Genomic DNA, 22,024 nt, shown 5'->3' with positions numbered 1-22,024 from the left:
TGGGCTGTATATTTCTTTGGACTAACCAAATTCTTGTTCATCTTCATTGGTCCCTCCTCCCAATAGAATTTGGAATTTTTTCTTTGTTCCCATAGCTTATAATTGAGTCCCTAGGCTACTGCTTTGTGACCTCCCCTACGTCTGCGAGGTGATTGATTTAATGGGGACAACACGGTCCGTACAGGATCAAAATTTAATCAATATCAGTGCTCACAGAATTTTTAAGGGGTGGTCCTCAACATGAGTACCAAAGCACTGGCAATGTGGAGGCCACACGTTGAAAACTACAAAGATCTGAAGTCCTTATAATGTTGAAGCTTTGCATTTCAAAAACAAGGGACAAGTTTGGTAACATTCACCCTTTTTGTGGCTCTTTTTTATGAAAAGGATTTTTTCCCCCATTTTTTGAACTGCATAATTGTCCTGATTCATATCATGCATAAATACGCCATTTATCAAGAGATATAACAATTGAATTCAATCAAAACTTATATCAGATATCTTAATATGATTTATGACATTTTTCTATGCACCCGTATTTCAACACATATATGACATGGTGTGAGGGGATTGATGATTTGAGAAATTCTTTGTCCACTACCTCTGGTGGAGAAAAAACACACTGTTTTATAGCATGATGAATAACGAAATAGGCATTTAATACAATTTAGATTTTTTAAAAAAATTTTTTAGCGAAAATACTTTTTTCCTTCAAGATATAAAAAATTATAATAAATCAATAGAATATCGTATAAAGACACAAGAAATCATATATATTCTTTAGCATATTATAGAATAAAATAAATTATTATTATCTCATGATACCTTATATAACTTCATGTGAACTCTATGACATTCCAGACAATGATATGACATCTTGTTACTTAATATGATATATGTCAGTAATATTATTTTTTAATAATTATTCATAAAATATAAAAAAATATCGTGAGATGTAAAAAAATATCATTAGATGCAAAAAAAAATATCATACTATTATTATGATATCATGTTATTTTCTATAACATACTGTTAATTGTTATGATGTCCTGTTGCCATGTATGACATCTTAGTCAAATATAAATAAAATAAAATATTTTTATTAAAAAATTGATAAAAAAATAAAATTATATTAAATATTTATTTTATTATTAATTATATTATATAATCTAATCCGATAAAATGATATAATTTTTCTCTAATGAAGACGGTGGATAAAAAATTTTCCTCGATGAAATTTACTGATGATTGGCGCAATTGAAGTGATGTCGCAACACCCCCCACACCCTCCTCACCGCGAGAAAAACAAAAAGGAAAAGGAAGTGATGGTTAGAGAGAGAGAGAGATGAGACTCATGATATGTTATCATGGAGTACTATTATGCCATCCCACATGGTTCCCCCTTCACGCGTCTGACGTGGCACAAGGGGATTGGTGAGCATTGAAGAAAATGATGGCTAGGGAGAGAGAGAGAGGACTAATGATACGTTCAAAACGAATTATTGGAAGGATTGAGCTTAATTAAAAAAAAATTTAATTAAAAATCCAAAAATTTATTCCGTAGCATATTCTTGATTATTCTTTGGCATATTCTTGTTATTTCCTATCTATATTTGGGTCTACATATTTATATTTATAGGTCTTTGTACACACTTTTGATTCAGAGTGAAGAAAAATAAAAATAAATATCTCCTTCTCTTTTTCATCATGGTATCAGAGCTTCCGGGTTCTGATCCATTCTTTCTTCCTTCCCCTTCTTAAAGAAAAAGAAAAAACCTCTTTTCCTCCGCCCACCTCTGCCCTCGTTTTCCATTATTATTATTATTATTTCTCTCTTCACAGCAAACTGCTGCCATCTTTCTTCTCGGGCGCCTGCGAAACCCCTTCGAAACCCCGGCGTCAACGTTCTTCCCGGTCGCCACCACAGCCATCGCAGCGCTCTTTCTCACCGGCCACCTCCGTCGAGCCCCTTCTTCCCGACCGAAGCCCTTTCAAAGCTTCCGCATCCGTCGAGTCCATCCGCAGCCCCGACCGAAGCCCCTCCAAAGCCTCCGCATCCGCCAAGTCCATCCGCAGCCATCGCCACCGCAACCCCCCTTTTCTTCTCGGCCGAAACCCCTTCGCCGGCATCTGTCGAGTCCATCCGAGCCCCATCTTTCTTCCCGGCCGAAACCTCTTCCTTCCCGGCCAAAACCCCTTTCTCCACCTCCCGACCGGCGTCGTGGCGGCCACTGCAATATCTCCTCTTCCTCCTCCTCCAGCCCCCGATGGCGTCGCCGGCGAGGTGGCGGCAGCAATCCCATGCTTCACGGCATACATAATCGGTAAAAGCCATAGCTTCCTTTTTTTACACTTTCTTTTATTTCATTTACCAAAAAAAAAAAAAAAAAGAGAAAGAAAAAAAAAATGGAGAACTTTTATGCCTAGATACTTAAGAAGCCTGTATTTACGGTGTGTCCGGTAATTCGTGTGTCTGGTGATTCATTAATAGTGTGTCAGTGAGATTATCATTTTGTTTGTATGGCCAATCCAATTACTATGCAAGATCTTGAAGGTCTGCTGGATCGGCTTATTACAGTTGCCACTCGATCAGGGGGTTCGTCAAGAGATAGTGGATCGCTGAATGCTCTTCAAGTGGCTGTAAAACTTGATGGCCCAACGACATATTTACAATGGGAGAGGAGCACTCGTCTACTTGTATAAGGGCGAGGCTTGGAGGGATATCTCACCGGCACAAAGAAGAAACTTGCTAATAATGAGCAGGATATGGCTCAATGGAGAATGGAGAACTCTGTTGTTCTAGCATTTCTTCTAAATACCATGACACCAAATGTGGCAAAAAGTGTGCAACTGCTGGAGACTGCACAGGAAGTCTGGGAGATGGTGGCCCAAATATTCTCACAGAAGCAGAATTCTGCTCAAGCATTTGAGATCCGTTCTCAATAGCGTCAGCTTCGTCAGGGAGATTTATCTATCACTGAATATGCCACCGAGTTGAAACATCTTTGGTCCGAAGCTGATCATTATAGAAATTTTGCTCCACAATGTTCCATCGATGTTGATGGATTTCAGAAATATTTAGAAGAAGAACGGGTCCAAGACTTTCTATATGGTCTGAATCCGGAATATGAATCTGTCAGAGTTCAGCTCCTCGCCAGAGATATTTAACCTAGTTTAGGTCAAGTTTTCTCTACTGTTTTAAGTGAGGAGACACGGCGACGAGTGACTTCTGACTCCAATAGTTCTATAAGATCAGCCCTTACCGTACAGCCACAGCAAGTAGGTGAGAAGGTATGTTTTCATTGTAAAAAGCCTGGGCACACTAAGGCATTTTGCTGGGATCTCCATGGCCGCCCAAATCAGCCTGGGCGTGGTAGTCGGGGCCGTGGTGGTCGTCGTAGTGGTGGAAGAACTGGAGGACAGAATCATGTTCGTGGACCTGCCCAAGCCAATCTCTCTGAAGAGACCGAGGGTGCTATACACAGCTTATCTACAGAGGAGTATCAGACCTTCCGACGAATGATGGAAAAGTATGAATCATCTTCTAACACCACACCTTCTACTCTGGAGCAGTCTAGCAACCAGGACGAATATCTTGATTCCTCTCTTTTTGCACACTCAGGTACTTCATATAAGTTATCACATACATTTACTTGTGGGACATCTAACTCTTGGGTAATAGACTCAGGAGCATCCAGTCACATGACAGGGGCACCTAATAGTTTTATTTCATATTCACCATGTTCAGGACATGACAAGGTCAGAATAGCTGATGGATCTTTTACCCCTGTTTCAGGAAAAAGATCCATTGACTGTACTCCTAACTTAAGATTATCATCAGTATTGCATGTTCCATCCTTTCCTACAAATTTACTCTCTATCAGCTCTGTTACTAGAGATTTGAACTGCTCTGTCACTTTTTGGCCTTCACATTGTCTATTTCAGGAGCAGAGAACGGGGAAGATACTTGGGGGTGGTAGAATGCACAATGGACTCTATTATCTATCAACTGATGAGAAAAGTATGAGCTCTTCTTTGATGGGGTATGCATTGTCTGCTGAAGGTGTCACTTCAGAACTTATGTTACATCATCGTAGGCTGGGTCACATTCCTTTTTCTATTCTTAGTCGCTTATTTCCATCTTTATCAACTAAATGCAATAAAAATTTGTTAGTTTGTGATCATTGTGAATTGGCTAAACACACCAGAGCAGTATTTCCTATATCTGGAATTAGAAGTTCTCAACCTTTTGCTTTAATTCACTCTGATGTATGGGGACCATGTAGTACCAATACTCTCAAGGGCCATAGGTGGTTTGTTACCTTCATTGATTGTTTTAGTCGAGTAACTTGGGTCTATTTATTGAAGGAAAAAACGGAAGTTTTAAACTGTTTTAAAGAGTTTCATAAATTTGTAGGTACTCAGTTTGGTGTTGAAATTAAAATTCTACGTTCTGACAATGGCACAGAATACATTAATCAGGAGTTCCGTGCGTATCTTCAAACTCACGAAATTCTTCATCAAACCACTTGTGTTGATACTCCTGCTCAAAATGGAGTTGCCAAAAGAAAAAATCGGCACTTATTGGAAGTAGCCCAATCCTTACTTTTTACCATGCAAGTTCCTAAATTTTTGTGGGGTGAGGCTGTCTTGACCGTCATTTTATCAAAGAAAAGATTAATCAGGGTCAGATCTGCATTACCTATATTCGATCTTCTGATCAGGTGGCAGACATTCTAACCAAAGGGCTTAGCTCATTGTCTTTTTCTGGATTGACTGACAAGATGGGATTTCGAGATATCTTCGCCTCATCTTGAGGGAGAGTATTGGAAGGATTGAGCTTAATTGGAAAAAATCTAATTAAAGGTCCAGGAATTTATTCTGTAGCATATTCTTGATTATTCTTTGGCATATTCTTGTTATTCTCTATCTATATTTGGGTCTACATATTTGTATTTATAGGTCTTTGTACACACTTTTGATTCAGAGTGAAGAAAAATAAAAATAAATATCTCCTTCTCTTTTTCATCACGAGTACTATATATTACGCCATCCCCGATGGTTCACTGTCAACACATCAGACAGGGCACGAGGGGATTAGTGGAATTTACGGGGGCTTGGTGCAATCGAAGAAAATGATGGTTATTTTCCCGATAAATCTGTTATTCTGCTCCAAAATATGGCTACATTAATATCAAGCTAGCTACGTGAATAACTCTAAGAATCAAGGTTAGTGCTTCTTTTGTATTTAAAGCTTACATGTCTGAAAGACCCAAAAAAAGACTTCTTATAACAAGAGTTTTTGTTGTTGTCATATTAACATAGCTATATATTTTGCTCCCATACCACACAAATGCCATGTGTGGACGAGGAACTAGCTGACAAACCGCTTCGTGCCATGTACTTTCTAATTAAAAGTATGTTTACTTAATTAGTCTTAGGACGTATTTCATCCTTTATTATATGTACTTACGTAGCTAGTGCTTTAGTTTGTTTTGCATTAAAAATTAAAAGGAAAAAAATAAACTAGGTTGATGCCCTTGTTTGGCTGCTTATGTGCATGGGCTTACATGTTCACCAACTCATACATGATTAGCTTTGCATGACATCCCATGGATATCAAAGCATGGAGCTGCTACATTGCAACACTAGCCTCTATGCTTAATTGGTTCCATGCGAGTAAAAGAACACTTTTCTTTCACATGATCACTGCAATATGGGTATCCATGAAAAGAACAAAAAATAGTAATATTTTCTATAAAAATATGAAGGTGACAACACATATAACATAATCCAAAGGGCAGATTTTCAAGCTTCTTCTATAAGCCTTTATATTTTACTTTTCGATTCTACCATTGTACAAAGTATTCTTATAGTATCGTTCCTTATGCAAGTCTTTTATTGAAAGAATAATTCTTTTTATATAAGCAAAGCGGCACTATACCCATCCTTTAATAATTTATAACCTTTGATCTAGGGAAAGGGATAGCACTAAGCCTATTTTGCAGTGTGTCCTCCCTCTTCTTTTCTTCAAAACCATGATCCTAACAGTTGTCATTTCTACATGCTAAACTATATATATATATATAAAGTAAACATCCCTTAGGGGTTGGAAAAGATGGGAGATGTGGAACCATGTAATACGTATAAGATAAATGTTCTTAACAGCTAAAGCAAGGGATATGCAGGACCATAAAACAGCTAAAGTTAACATATAATTAAACATTGGCATGTTCTATGCCTAACTTTATTTTTTTGAAAAGAGCCATTAAAGGTGGGCTTGACTTGTGTTACAATGAGAATAAAGTCCATAACATTTGGAATGTTGGATCGATTCCCTCGCCAAAATGGTGAAGAGAATTTGTAAAGTAATAGTCATGTTCAAAAAGGGGGATCAATTCTATCCGATTAAATTAGATAAGAATCATGATCAAGGCGCTATCACATGTGAATGTCACGTGGGAGCATGCTTTGCATATGTGAGCTGTTCAACAATTGATATCAATTTTTCCTTCAAGTGTAACTACAAAAAAATGGTAGGGTCCATGACAAATCTAGCTTGTCGAAGGACTAGCATTAGGGTTTGGACCGCTACCTTTAGCCATGTGTCTAAAGCAACATGATCTTTCATAGCATTGGCCAAGGCAACAAACCATGTTGATTATAATCCAAGATTTGGTACCCTCTATATGGAGGATGTCTTTGTCTGGAATCCTATCGAGGAGCTCTAGGAATTTCAGCACATAGGTGTAATGTTATTCCGGATGGTGATTAATTATAAAAACTTGTGGCATGGAGCCTCGATGGAACTTTGGCATTTTAGTTGTATTCGTTGTAGTAACTAAACAGCTTGGGAAGGTATCCAAAGCTCAATGATTCATTAAGGTTTCGGATTGGTTTATCCAAATTGCTGATCATGAATTAAATTAAATTCAAATTAATAATAAGAAAAGCCGTAGAAATTTAAATTCCTTTTCCTAGCCTCCCAAACCCTCCATACACTATAAGAAAATTTTTTTTTTGCCGACAACTATTAACGATGGTAATTTTGCCGTTGCTAATAATAATTTTTACCACAACGAATAGTGACCAATAAATTTACCGTCACAAAAATATATATATATAATTAGCAACAGTAGTTTTGGCTTTTAGCGACGGCAAGTTGCGCCTCTAATAAGAAGTAATTTTATTTTTTTTAATTTAATTCTAGAATTATTAGCTATGGAGTTATCTTATTAGCGACAGTATTTTACCATCTCTAATAATCAAATAATTTTATTTTTTTAAATATGGTTCTAAGATTATTAACGACGAGATTATCTTATTAGCAACGATATTTTACCATCATTAATAACCAAGTAATTTTATTTTTTTAATTTATTTTAAAGATTATTAGAGATGGATTTATCTTATTAGAGACAGTAAATTGCTGTCGCTAATAACCTAAAATTTTTTTCTCAGATTTTTCTCCCATCTTGCAAACTTATTAATGATGGCGAAGCGCCATCGCTAATACTAAGATTTATCGATTGAAAGTTACGACGAAAAATATTTCCATCACTAAAAGGTCGATATTAGCGACAGCTTAAATACTTATTAGTCATGACAAAGTCATCGCTATAAATTTAAATTTTAAAAAATTTATTAGTGATAGCTTTAGCAACGAAAGCTAGCTATTGCTAATAGTCCATCCTAAAAAACCCCTCGGTCCCTGATTGCCTCCCCACTTTCCCCCACCTCCGATCTTCTTTCTCCCCCGCCATGCCGTCAGAGCCCCCGACCTCCTCCCTCCAGCCCCCACGCCACTGTCTCTGTCTCCGATCCGACGTTCCCTCATTAGATCGCGTGTTCCTGAGTCCTCCCCTTATCGAATCACCCTCCACTCCTCCCCCTTGCCTCCGGTCCCCCTTCTCCCCTGCCGCACCGTCGAAGTCTCCGACGTCCTCCCCCCAGCCCCCACACCACCATCCCCATCTTCGATCTGACATCCCCTCATCGGATCGCATGTTCTCAAGCCCCCATTAACGGATCGGGGACCCCGCCGCCTTCTCCTTCTCCGGACTACCCCTTCCCTTACCGGATTGGGTCCCCCACCGCCTCCCCCTTCTCTCCTCATCGCTCCCCTTGTCAAACCAAATCCGCAGCTGCCTCCCCCTTCTCCCCTCGCCCCTCCCCCTTTCGGACGCCCAACCGTCGAAGCACCGCACCGCCAACCCACCGTCGAACCCATGTCGGACCGCCATCGGACCAATGCCGCCATCGAAGCCATCAGGTGATTTTTAGCGATGGCAACGACTCTGTCACCGTCACCACAACCCGTTCCTATTTTTTTAAATTTTTAATATTTAAAATTATATTTATCTGATTAATTTTAAATTAATAATATTATTAATTTAAATAATATTATTAATTTAAATAATATTATTAATAATATTTTTTAAATTAATATTATTCTTAGGAGGTGAAACTATTTTGGAAAGCTCACCAGCGAGGGTAGCCCTACTACCTTCGACGGTAGGGGTTCGAGATCGGGCCACCATCGAATCGATTCTAGCCTGTTCGTCTACTCCGATAGTGATCAGAGTAGCTCGACGATTAAACTCTAGGCCCTAGACCAGGTCCGAAGTCTGAAAAAATTTTCGGATCAAACTCAAGGAGGGGCATGGCCTAACCCACCTCGGCCTGTTTTCAACCCTATTTGTAATCCCGCTCGATACTTTGGAACTTTGAGGATAGAATTTGTTTGGATGCCATACTGGTGTACTCGCATGGCCTAGTCGTCTGGCACGCTCCAAGTCCACGTGCACGGGATGCGCGTCTCGACCATCTCCATTTTTACAATGATCTCCTTTATTTAGAAATTCAGTATTTTAAAAATTTTAAAAGTATTGCATTGTATATAACGATAGATCTATCTTTTAATTAATGTACATATTCTATGTTATCCATATATTTATATATTTTTATATAAATCAGATAATTATGTATATTGATCAATTGACTGTCCAATTTAGATAGTTTGAAAAGTATAATTAATTTTATAGATAATTATAGTAATCAAACGGTATGTTGAGGTTTCGAAAAAAATTTTGGATAATATTTTTCTTTAGTTCTCCTCATACATCTTCTGTTGTGTGCGGAGAACTAAGAAAAAATACTGTCAAAATTTTTTTCAACTTTTATTGCATATTATTTGATTACTGTAATTGATCTATAGAATTAATGTAATTCCTATATGAGATAGGACTATCTATATCTATTAGTTGATAATAAGATATATTTATTATGTAAGTCATTTTAAATGATAAATTATTTAACAAGCATTTTGTCTTATATTTATATATGTAGAATCCTTAGATAATGTGCCATCGACCGTAGTTGGATGGACCGTCGAGTGATCAACGGGATGATTTCTGTTGAATATAAGGAAGGTGTCAAGTACTTTTATGATTATACTTTTGAAAATGCTGCACTCTTAGTTTAAGGACAGATTGTTGTCTTTGTAAGAGATGTGTCCATAGAGAAATACTTGATAGGAATACAATAATTGTCCATTTATATAAGAGTAGATTTATGCCAAACTACAAGCATTGATACCTATATGAAGAGATATGGGAGACAATTGCAAGAGTTAAAAATCCTCAGCAGGACAGGGATATAGACAGAATAGTAGATATGGTTATGGATGCGATTGATCCTGAATTTGACTTGGATATGGAGAACAATCTAGAAGCTGACAGCGGCGATTTCTATCATATGCTGAAAGATATTAATGAACCACTGTGGCCGGGATATGACGCACATATTGTATTATCAGCTGTGTCAGAGTTGTTGAACTTGAAGATCGAGTTTAATATGACAATCATTTGTTATGATAGGATGGTAGCAATAATAAAAAAGATGCTACTGAATGATGAGAAGCTTATTGGGAGCTTCTATATTTCAAAGAAATTGGTAAAAGGATTAGGCATTGGATACAAGAAGATAAATGTATGCTGTAATGATTGTATGCTTTTCTACAAGGAGGATCAACTGAAGAGTACATATGACATATGCGGTGAAAGCTGATTTAAGCCGAGACAAAAGGATAGAAATCAGAAGGACATACCATATAAGGTTCTTCGATACCTTCCCCTCACTCCTATGCTTCGGAGGCTCTACTTGTCCAAGAGTACTGTCGGATATATGAAATGGCACAAAGAAAGAATTCGCAAGCATACTGATATGATAAGTCATCCATCGGACCATAAGGTATGAAAAAAATTTGATATTTGCCACCCTTTATTTGCTCAAAAATCATACAATATCTTATTGGATCTGTTTACGGATGGGTTTATAATGTTCAGTCATGCAGCAGCCCCTTATTCATGTTGGTCACTCTTTATTACTCCATACAATCTATCACTTAGGATGTTCATGAAAGAACATAACATCTTTCTTATATTAGTGATTTCTGAACCACGATACCCTAATAGAAGTATTGATGTATATCTAAGGCCTCTTATTGATGAGTTGAAATTCTTATGGTTCGATGGCATATATACATTTGATATATCAAAGAAGCAAAATTTTGTAATGAAAGCTGTATTGATATGGACCATTAATGATTTTTCTGTTTACCAGATGCTGTCAGGATAGAGCACTCATGGAAAGCTAGCACATCCCTATAGCATAGAGAATATAAAATCATTTCAACTTGAGCATGGTCATAAGCCCTACTAGTTTGATTGTTTTCATCAATTTCTCTCCGAGCATCATTCTTTTCAAAAGCAGTGGGATAATTTCAGAAGGAATAAGATAGAGAAGGACCGTGCACCCCCGCATCTCAGTGGTATGGTAGTATTTTAGAGAGTATATCAAATAGATGAAGTCCAGTTTGACATACTATTTGACAAGCAGAAACCTCAGGAGTTCGGTAGAACTCATAACTAGGTGAAGCACAATATCTTCTGAGAATTATCATATTGATCGATCAATTTGATCCGTCATAATCTTGACATCATGCACATTGAGAAAAATATATTTAATAATATTTTTTACACTATTATAAATGTCAAGAGCAAGATGAAAGACAATCCCAAAGCTCGAGCAGATATAAAGAACGTATGCAAGCATACTCTATTAGAGCTGGTTGAGGTGTCACCTGAAAAATTTCTGAAGTCAAAAGCTCTTATACCTTAACAAAGGAGCAGTTGAAGGATATATGTGAATGGTATAAAAATCTTAAATTTTTGGATGGTTATGCAAGTAATCTAACTCGGTGCGTCAATGTCAAAAATTACAGGTTCTATGGGCTGAAGAGCCATGACTGCCATGTCTTCATGCAATGATTACTCCCATTGGCTTGGCATAATCTTTTTTTTAACTCCATATGGAGTTCTTTGACCGAGCTTAGTCTTATCTTCAAAAATATGTGTTATCGAACTATCCACTAATCACATCTCTAGTCTTGAGGTTAACAGTGTAAAGATTCTATGCAAGTTGGAGAAAATATTCGCTCTTAGTTTTTTCGACTCCATGGAGTATCTCGTGATTCATCTAACATATGAAGCTAGGATAGGAGGATCAGTGCAATACAAATGGATGTATCCAGTTGAAAGATACATGCATAATCTCAAGAAGAAAGTGAAAAATAAGGTCAGAGTCAAAGATTTCATTGTGGAAGCTTACATAATTGAATAAATTTTTAATTTCAGCCGACACTACTTTAACCCCAGTGTGCAGACAAAGCTGACTCAAGTGGATTGAAATGATGATGGTGGTGAGAGATCAGAGGTAGAAATCTCAATATTTGCCTATCTCGCTCGCGAATTTAGGTACGAAGTTCGTCGGATATTAACTGATACTAAAATTTGACATGTAGAGATATATTTTACTAAACTGCACAGAGGTTGACCCATATGTTGAGTAAGTATCCATTACAATCTCAATTTTTTAATCACTTATCATCATGTACTTATCTTATGCATGTATAAGCAATATGATGAGATGTTGAGACGGGACAATCCGATGATAAGTGGAAAGAAAACTCCACTCAACGCTCACAGAACTTTGTAAATTGATTCTATCAACTGGTAAGCAACCATTGTCATTTTATTTATTTTATTTTTTTTAATTTATTTTTTATAATATGCAGATCATGCAAGGGGGTGAATCCATACTGAAGAAGCTAAGCCATTAGGTTACAGACCATTAAAGTAAGTGACATATTATAATGGTTGTAACATAAATATTTTCAAATTTCACACATAGCAATATAGATATCATAAGAGTACAATGAACAGCGATGTATGTATAAAGGGCAGCTAGTGGGTAGAAATGGAGAGTGACTACTATGGAGTCTTCGAAGAAGTGATTAAATTGATCTACCTTGGAGGTAATAGTGTCATTCTGTTTAAGTACCGATGGTTTGATATTGGCAATTGTATGAAGGTTGATCTACGGTACGGACCTATTGAAATCAAACATGAATCAAAAGTATATGTCAATGATCTGTTTGTGCTAGCCTAACAAGCTATTCAAGTATATTATACTGTTGTGATATCACTTGCTCTGATATCACTTGTTGGAAATATCTGGTCAGGACACCATCATCACTACAGGATCTTTTCGATACCGCTCGCGTTACAGGCAGAAAGAAAGAAGAAACAAAATAAGAAATACAATACAAATACGTGGATCGGCCTCAAGCCTACTTCCATGAGACATGCAAGCTTTACTAGAAAAAAAATAATACAAAAGGAAAATACCCACTCTCAACACTCTGTATACACACCTCTCTCAACTAGAAGCTACCCTCACAAAAGCTCTCTTAAAAGTCTCCCCAAGAGACCCTCTCACAACCCTGCTAGTACCAGGATCCTCATCGTCCCTGGATGCTTCTTGTGGAGTGAACTGCTACATCGTGCCTCTCTGCAGCTGCTTTTCCTGATGCTCTGCTCTACCCCGGATCCTCTATTGGTGCTCTACAGGATCTGCTCTGCCTACTGCACACCCTCAATGCGTATCGAACTCTCTTTCGATGGCTGTCAAGGCCTCTCCTCGGCTCTGATGTCTCCTCTGCATGATCAGGACATCATCACACTACAACAAAATAGGTTATTAGTGATAAAAAATTTCATCACTAATAATCTATTTTCGTTGCTAATAGTTATTAGCGATGAAATTTTTATCGCTAATAGTTAGTTGTAAATAATCACATCATTGATAATATTTTACGATGAAAAAAAATTTTCATCACAAATAATGGATATTACCAACGAAAAATTTTTATCATTAAAAAAATTAATTTTTTTGAAAACTATTTACGATGAAAAATTTTAATCATAAAAAAAATATTTACGATAAAATTTAATGTTACTAATAAATAATAAATTAATAGTGATAAAAATATATTTATCGCTACTAATTTAATTAAAAATCTTTAAAAACTTTTAGTGATGAAAAAGTTTCATCGCCAATACGATTATTTACGATGAAGGTATTTTATCGCTATTAATTTAATTAAAAAATTTTATTAAAATCAAATTTATAAAAATATTAGTAATATAAAATTTTCATCGTAAATAAAATTATTAACGATAAAAATATATTTATCATTATTAATTTAATTATAATTTTTTATAAAAATTAAATTTAAATAATATTAGTGACATAAAACTTACATCATAAATATAACAATTTTTGACGTAAACTTTTGTTACTAATAAAATATCAATTATTTATGATAAAAAAAATTTTATCACTATTAATTTAATATAAAATTTTAATATTTTTAAATTTATTAAAAATTTTATTTACGACTAATTTTTCATCTCTAATATATTTTTGATGATCAATATTTCATCGAAAATAATTTCATCGCTAATAATTTACATATATTTTTTTAAAAAAATAATTTATGAATATATATTTTTAATTTATATTTATAATATTTTTTAAAAATTAAAAATTAAAATAAAAAATAATCATGATAAATTTATAAATAAATTTTATTATTTTATTATGTTAAATTAAAATTATAAGAGGTTTGAAATAAACATAAAAAATTACATAAAGAGGCCGTTAAGTGTCGACATCTGCAGAAGGAGAACAAACTAGGAAAGAAGAGTGCTCGAAAGAGCTCGGACCGATCTGCTACTGCCTCATCAACTGTATCATCTGCTCCATCTGTGCTATCTACTCTATCATCTAGATTTGGAGCAGCTGATATTCGTCGATGCGTACAGCCAACTCATCAGCTCGATGCTCAGTCCGCTGTCGATGCTCGGTAGCCTACCTCTTCTCCTCCGCCAGTCGAGCATCGCAGGCAGCATGGATGTTAGCCCCAAACAAGCATGAGGATAAAGGAGCAATGATCCTATACCCTAGATCTCTAATATAACAGAGTCTCTTACCAAACACCTGATCACAGATCTCATCATCTGTGGGTGCGGTCGAGTTCTCAAGGATAGGCTAGGATTTAATGCCTATCATACGATCTTAAAAATTAAAGTTATAGCTATTTTAATTTCGTACTAAAAATTAAACTATGAATGAAAAAAATAATTAAAAAAACTTACAAAGAGCTCCTAGCTCTCCGTCGTCCACTCTTCTGACCGTTGTCGATGGATCTGCTGGTAGATATCGATCATATCAGGAAGCTTACCACTCTCAGCATCTCTCTGTAATTTGAGAATAATTAATTAAAAAAATTTTAAATAGTTAAAAAATTATATACTAATTAGAAATTACTTACCATCTGCTCCATGTGACGGGCGCACGACCTCGAACCCCCACAATGCGATACGATCCGTCTAGCCCGATTCGTAATATTCTGGACACATCTTCTCTATACAGTTAGCAGTCAAATTAGTAGGTAACAAACTAAATTTAAAAATAAATGATTCAATCATTAAACTCTAAAAAAATAGAAGTTTGGATGTGTAACCTGATATGTCGGATCCTCGTAATGCCGGCATATAACAGTCCAATCATCTATAGTGTGTTGTCATTGGGCCACTACTGCACTGCCTCCACCCCATGATCCTGCATCACGTGGTACCAATGCTGATGGATGTGGTGGTGATACTCCTTGAAATGCAAAGATAAATGAGCATCCACAGCTCGTCGCATATGATCCTCCTCAAAATCAATAATATCAAATATATCCTACCAATAACAAATATTAGAAGAATACTGTGCTAATTAAATATTTACAGTATAATTTATTTTACCTATAACTGGATGTAAAAAATCTCTCTCTAAACCGGTATAATGTGATGCCAATCGAAAAGCGCTATAGGGGCATAGTTGCGGCATATGATGCCTAGCTCGATCTGCCACGGCTCACACCATCTTCTAATGGGCCTGGTGTAGTCGGGAGGTATCTCGATATGGAGATGCTGTCCCAGGTGCTCGCATCTTCAATGTTCTAGAGCGAGATTCTTCGATGGACCTCACCCTCGCCTTACTACCGGTGGAGATTGATCTGAAATAATAAAAAATAAATCTTTAATATGATAGCTATCCAAATAAAAAAAATTAAATTTTATTATATAAAAAAATAATACCATTCGGATCCTTCTCACTGGGACCTGCCTGTGTAGGACCCTCTGATGATCGAGCTAGTGCGGTAGTAGAAATCGATGAAGGCGCTTCAGCCTCTGAGGTAGATAGAAAACACGAACATCATCGTCTGTCTCCTGGTGCCATGCCTACAATTTTTGACATATAAATGAATATAATATTAAATAATAATAACAAAAATTTTAAGTAGTTGAGTATGCAATAAATATAAAATAAATTTATGTAACAAATATAAAATAAACTATAAGCAATTGAGCATGCAAAATAATATTAACATAAAATAATAACACAAAATCTAATCCCGAGGACTCGATGTTTTTTTATTTTTTTCTAAAATATTTTTTATCTAAAAATTATAAATAATTTTTTATTTTTTTAAAAATATTTTTTATCTAAAAATATTTTTTTTCTAAATAATTTTTTTTCTAAACGAGCTTTAGGCTCGACCTCCTATAGCCCTTACTCTCACGGTGCCAGCACCGTCACACACCCCGTGCCGCTCGGACTCGATCTTCATGACCCTCGCTCTCACGACACCAGTGCTGGTGCCGTCACACACCCCATGCCGCTCGGACTCGGCCTCCCATGGCCCCCGCTCACACAGTGCCAGCACTATCACACACCCTGCGCCGCCCGGATCAGATCCCGATCTGGATCTCAATCCAAATCGAGATCTCGACCCGAATCTTGACCTCAATCTAATTCAAATCATGATTCAGATTCTATTTTTATTAATCAAATAATAAAATATTTGATTAATATTTTTTTATTTTTTATTATTTTTAATTTTTTTAATTTTTTTAAATTTTTTTTTCTTTCTTTTTTCCCCTCCTCTTTCTCTTTCCTTCCTCCCTCTCTGCCGTCACCCACCCCTCCCCGATCGACCCCCTCCCCGTTTCACCACCGACCGCCCCCTCCCTGGCATCGGCACCCCCGGTCGACCCCCTCCCCGACCCTATGGCGCCGACGACTGCCCACGGCCCCATCCCTGCCCCTGTCTCACCCCCGACCGCCCATGGACCCCATCCGACCCCCTCCCCGATCGGGTCTCCACCCCCCGACCCCCTCCTGCCCCCGTTTCACCCCCGATCGCCCCTTGACCACCTCCCCGTCGGCCGAACCCCTCCCCAGCCTTGTGGTGTTGTCGGCCGCCGTCGGCCCCCCCAACCCCCTCCGCCCCCCGGTGGCTCGATCAACATAAAAAAAAGGGTTCAAAGAACCTTACCTCTGGTGAACGGCAACGGCAATGGCGGCACAGACGATGGACAGTGGTGGCGATGGGCTCGTCAGTGGGAAGAGAGGGGGCAGAGCACAGAGAGGGAGAGGGGACAGGGAGAGAGGAGAGGGGAGATGGGAGAGTTCAGGGAGAGCACAGAGAGGGGGAGGGGAGAGAGAAAGAAGAGAGGAGAGAGGAGAGAGAAGAGGGGGAAAGTAGATTTGGCGCGATGGGATGTTGAGTTGATAGGAACTATTAACGATGAAAATTTTCATCGCTAATATCATTATTAGCAACGAAATTTTTTTTCATCGTCAATAATTTTTACCAAAAATAATTTCTCGCTAAAAATTTTTTTTCTCCAAAAAAAATTATTTGCGACGAAAATATAATTTTCATCGCTAATAATTTTTGTCAAAAATAAAATCTGCACTAAAAATTTTTTTCTCTATAAATTATTAGCGATGAAATAAAAATTTTTATCGTTAATAAAATTATTAGCAATGAAAAAATTATATTCATCATCAATAATTCTCACCAAAAAATATCCACAATAAAAATTTAAAAAAATTATTGATGACGAAATGTATTTTCATCGTTAATAAGTTTATTAGCAATGAAAATTTTATTTTCATTGCTAATAATTCAAAAAAAAAAGTTCCCCACTAAAATAATTTTTTCTCTAAAAAAATTCATCGTTAATAATCTTATTAGCAATGTAAATTTAAATTTTATCGTAAATAATTTCTATAAAAAAATATTTTTCCACAACAAGTACCTTCTCAGGTATATTCATGAATTCTTACAGCCTTGGGATATGTTCATGCCAATCAGGATTTATGAAGATTGCAGATCTGTGCAGAAGAATGAGATGAATATGAGACGACCATGATATGGATCAATTTGATTCTCCTTGATCACAAAAATAAAACAAGTTCTCTGATATTTTGCTCTAATTAAATATAATTTATAATTAAAAAAATTTAACTAATTAGATCTATTTTTTTGCTGACAACACTGTCATGAGTTGATCGAAATATTTGAATGGATATCCAAACTCAAATTTAATCTGCAAGCAGCTAAGACCCTTGAGATCCGATGCAAAAGGAGCGTAGTAAAAAGGATAATACCTGCTCAAAAGTATGTCAATCCAAGGATAAATCTTGAATTGGATAATAATCATAAGAGTTTAGCTAGTTAGAGAGTATCTGCGATAAATAATCATCTCATACCAAGATCATGAATGCACTCTTAAAAAATAATACTGAAAGTCCTAGCAAAGGCCTTCCGCATACTTTTCGATCTATATAAATGCAAAAGGAGCATTAAACAATAAAAACAGAAATGACAGAATGGTTATAATAAATCAAACAAATAATCTATAATTCTTATATTTTTTAAATTTCATATTTTTTCTTATTTTTTTTGAAGGATATATTGATACTGTAAATTAAAATATGTAGAATATTATTCTCTCGGACTTCTGTTTCACTGATCTATAAAAAGAAAGCAATAATTTCCTGCAAAACAAGAGGAAAGTGGGGGCATTTAAACTCAAATTGAAAGACAGGGTCTAAGCCTTAAGAGTAAACTTACTTTGATCATAGTTATAGGATTTTGTTGTCACAAGAGATTATTGGCCAAATTTTTTTGGGATGGTTTAGAAGTAAATGACACAATTTAGTCCACCGAATAGTTGATAAAATTTTATTCTTTATACAGTTAAAAGTTAATATTTTTTCTGAATCAAATTCTTTACATTTAATTTTTTGAGGCAGTTTACTCCGAGATCTTATAGACGGTTGATTCGTTTGTGGATAAAAAATTTTATTATATCATCCAACAAAATCTAAATACTGAAAGAATTATTCTTTTTAAGTGTCTGAAGTAATTTTTTTAAATTTTTAATTTTTTAATTATTAGCTATGAAATTATTTCATCATAAATAATGAAGTATTTACGATACAAATCATTTTTCATCATAAATAATTAATTATTTATGATATTTTTATCATTTTGTCAGAAATAATCTATAATTTTTATATTTTTTAAATTTTTTATTTTTTCATAATATTGATAATAAAAATATTTTTATCATAAATAATTGACTATTTACGATGAAAAATGAGTTTTCATCGCAAACACTAAGTTATTTATGATGTAATATTTTATCATAAATAATTTATAATTTATATATTTTTTATTTTTTATTTTTTCAAAAATATTGATGATAAAAATATTTTCATCGTAAATAATCGACTATTTATGATGAAAAATAATGTTTCATAATAAATAATCTATAATTTTTAAATTTTTAAAGTTTTTTTTAAATATTAGCTATAAAAATTTTTCATCGTAAATAATTGAGTATTTATGGTGAAAAGAGCTTTTCGTCATAAATACGTGGTTATTTATGATGTAATATCTTCATCATAAATAATATATAATTTTTGAATTTTAAATTTTTTTTATTTTTTTAAAATATTAGTGATAAAATTTTTTTATCATAAATAATTGAGTATTTACGATGGAAAGAGCTTTTTGTCACCAATTAATACTGAGTTATTTATAACGTAATATTTTCATCATAAATAATCTGTAATTTTTAAATTTTTTAAATTTTTTATTTTTTTCATATTTTAGCAATGAAAATTTTTATCGTAAATAATTGAGTATTTATGATAAAAAAATCTTTTCATCATCAATACTCAGTTATTTATGATATAATATTTTCATCATAAATAATCTATAATTTTTAAATTTTTAAAATTTTTTATTTCTTTTCATATATTAGCGATGAAAAAATTTCATCATAAATAATTGACTATTTATGATAAAAAAAAATTTCATCCTAAATATTTAATTATTTATTACGTAATATTTTTATTATAAATAATCTATAATTTTTTAATTTTTTAATTTTTTTTTTAATATTAGCAGTGAAAATATTACGTCATAAATAATCCATGTGGAAGAATGGTTGTAATCAATGAAAGAATGGTTACAATCAATAATTTCTCCAATGTGAAGACTTTAGTATTTGTTGCAAGTAGAAAATTTTTGATATTCGAGTCAACCTTGATCGTGGTAGGCTTAGGTGTTGGAAAATATATCGTAAAGCCAATCGTTTGACAATTATGTTAATTATAAATATATATAAATTAATCAATAATAAAAATTATTTTATCTTTTTCATCACAAGTTACATCTTCTAACGAACTCCTATATTGTGATGAAGTCCTTTGGACTACTTTGATCGATAAAAGAGGATTTATCGCATAATCCTTAAATTGATTTACGACCAAATGATACGCTATTATTAGGACGATAGCGATATCAGATGTAGATCGTTGTGTGCCATGTGTATTGGTTATCTTCGTAACCAAATGGTATGGAGACACTGGTATGGCATACAAGTGAGATGTAGAAGTACATCGTCACTGAACGTGACCAACTGTGGAGCACTCTACTGTCCCAGATAGCTCGCGAAGGGTATAGGTATAAGTGTCCCTCCGATCTGAGATCACCATGATGACTTGCAAGCAACTCACCGTACTTTGATGTCGGACTAATTAAGTTTGTAATTCAAGGATAAAAGATTTCTGAATGCAGTCAAATACTTGTCAAGTCGGTACGTGAGTCAAGATGAGATTGATCCCTCCGAATTAATAAGAATTAATGTATTAATATATTTTAATTTAGCAAAATCTAGATCTAGATAATCTATGTGATTGATTTGAAAAAGATTGAAATATAATATAGATGACTTATCTAGGATTGACAGTTAAATCTTAGGTCATCCTCGAGCATTATGGTCAAAAGGATGAATTATATAGTAATCATACGCTAATAAGTTTTTGAATGTTGCTTCGCCTTCATTCAACCTATCCGGACATCGGGTCACCATTGCTAGATGGTTACATCGATTAGTTCATAAAGTTGTTCCTATGCTACCGATTTAAGTTCGAACCTATGGGGTCACACTCAAAAGAAGTTTCTGACTGATCATATGGCTGGTCAATGATTGAGAATCATTCAAGGACTTAATCATCAATTCGATTGATAGTTAACCTTATGCAAAAATTGTAACATATTAATTTATCAAGTGTTAGTGAATTAATGAAGGATTAATTAGTAATTAGATTGCTGATTAACTTAATTTAATTAAGCAAAGAGGATTAAAAAAAATCTAATTAAATTAGATTCAATTAGGTTTAATCTGATTAGGTTATGAGATGACCTAATTGCTAAGAAAGAATTATCTCTTATTTGATCAGAACATTGGTTCAATCAATTACAAATTTGATTAGAATTTGATTAAGAATTTATAAAATTTTTAAATTTTTAAATTTTTTTTTTCAAATATTAGCGATGAAAAAAAATTTCATTATAAATAATTGAGTATTTACGATGAAAAAAACTTTTTATGACAAATACATAGTTATTTACGATATAATATTTTCATCATAAATAATCTGTAATTTTTAAATTTTTTATTTTTTTCATATATTAGCGATGAAAATTTTTTATCATAAATAATTGATATTTGTGATAGAAAAAATTTTTCATCGTCAATACTCAGTTATTTATGATGTAATATTTTTATCATAAATAATCTATAATTTTTAAATTTTTAATTTTTAAATTTTTTTTCATATATTAGCGATGAAAATTTTTTATAATAATTAATTGACTATTTAAGATGAAAAAAATTTTCATCATAAATACTCAATTATTTATGATGTAATATTTTTATTATAAATAATCTATAATTTTTAAATTTTTTATTTTTTTTAAATATTAGCAATAAAAATATTATGTAGTAAATAATTGACTATTTATGAAGGAAAAAAATTTTATCGTAAATACTCAATTATGTATGATATAATATTTTCATCGTAAATAATCTACAATTTTTAAATTTTTAAAATTTTTTATTTTTTTTAAAATATTAGCGATGAAAATTTTCATCATAAATAATTGAGTATTATGAAAAAAGTTTTTCATTGTAAATACACAATTATTTATGATATAATATTTTCATCATAAATAATCTATTATTTTTAAATTTTTAAAATTTTTTTACTTTTTTTCATATGTTAGCGATGAAAATTTTTTATCATAAATAATTGACTATCTATAATAAAAAATATTTTTATCATAAATATTTAATTATTTATAACATAATATTTTCATCATAAATAATCTATAATTTTTAAATTTTTAAAATTTTTTATTTTT

This window comes from Elaeis guineensis, unplaced genomic scaffold (genome assembly GCF_000442705.2).
Source record: "Elaeis guineensis isolate ETL-2024a unplaced genomic scaffold, EG11 Super_Scaffold_1000024, whole genome shotgun sequence".
NCBI lineage: Eukaryota > Viridiplantae > Streptophyta > Magnoliopsida > Arecales > Arecaceae > Elaeis > Elaeis guineensis.
The sequence above is the reverse complement of the archived record's forward strand: the minus strand, read 5'-3'. Positions refer to the sequence as shown.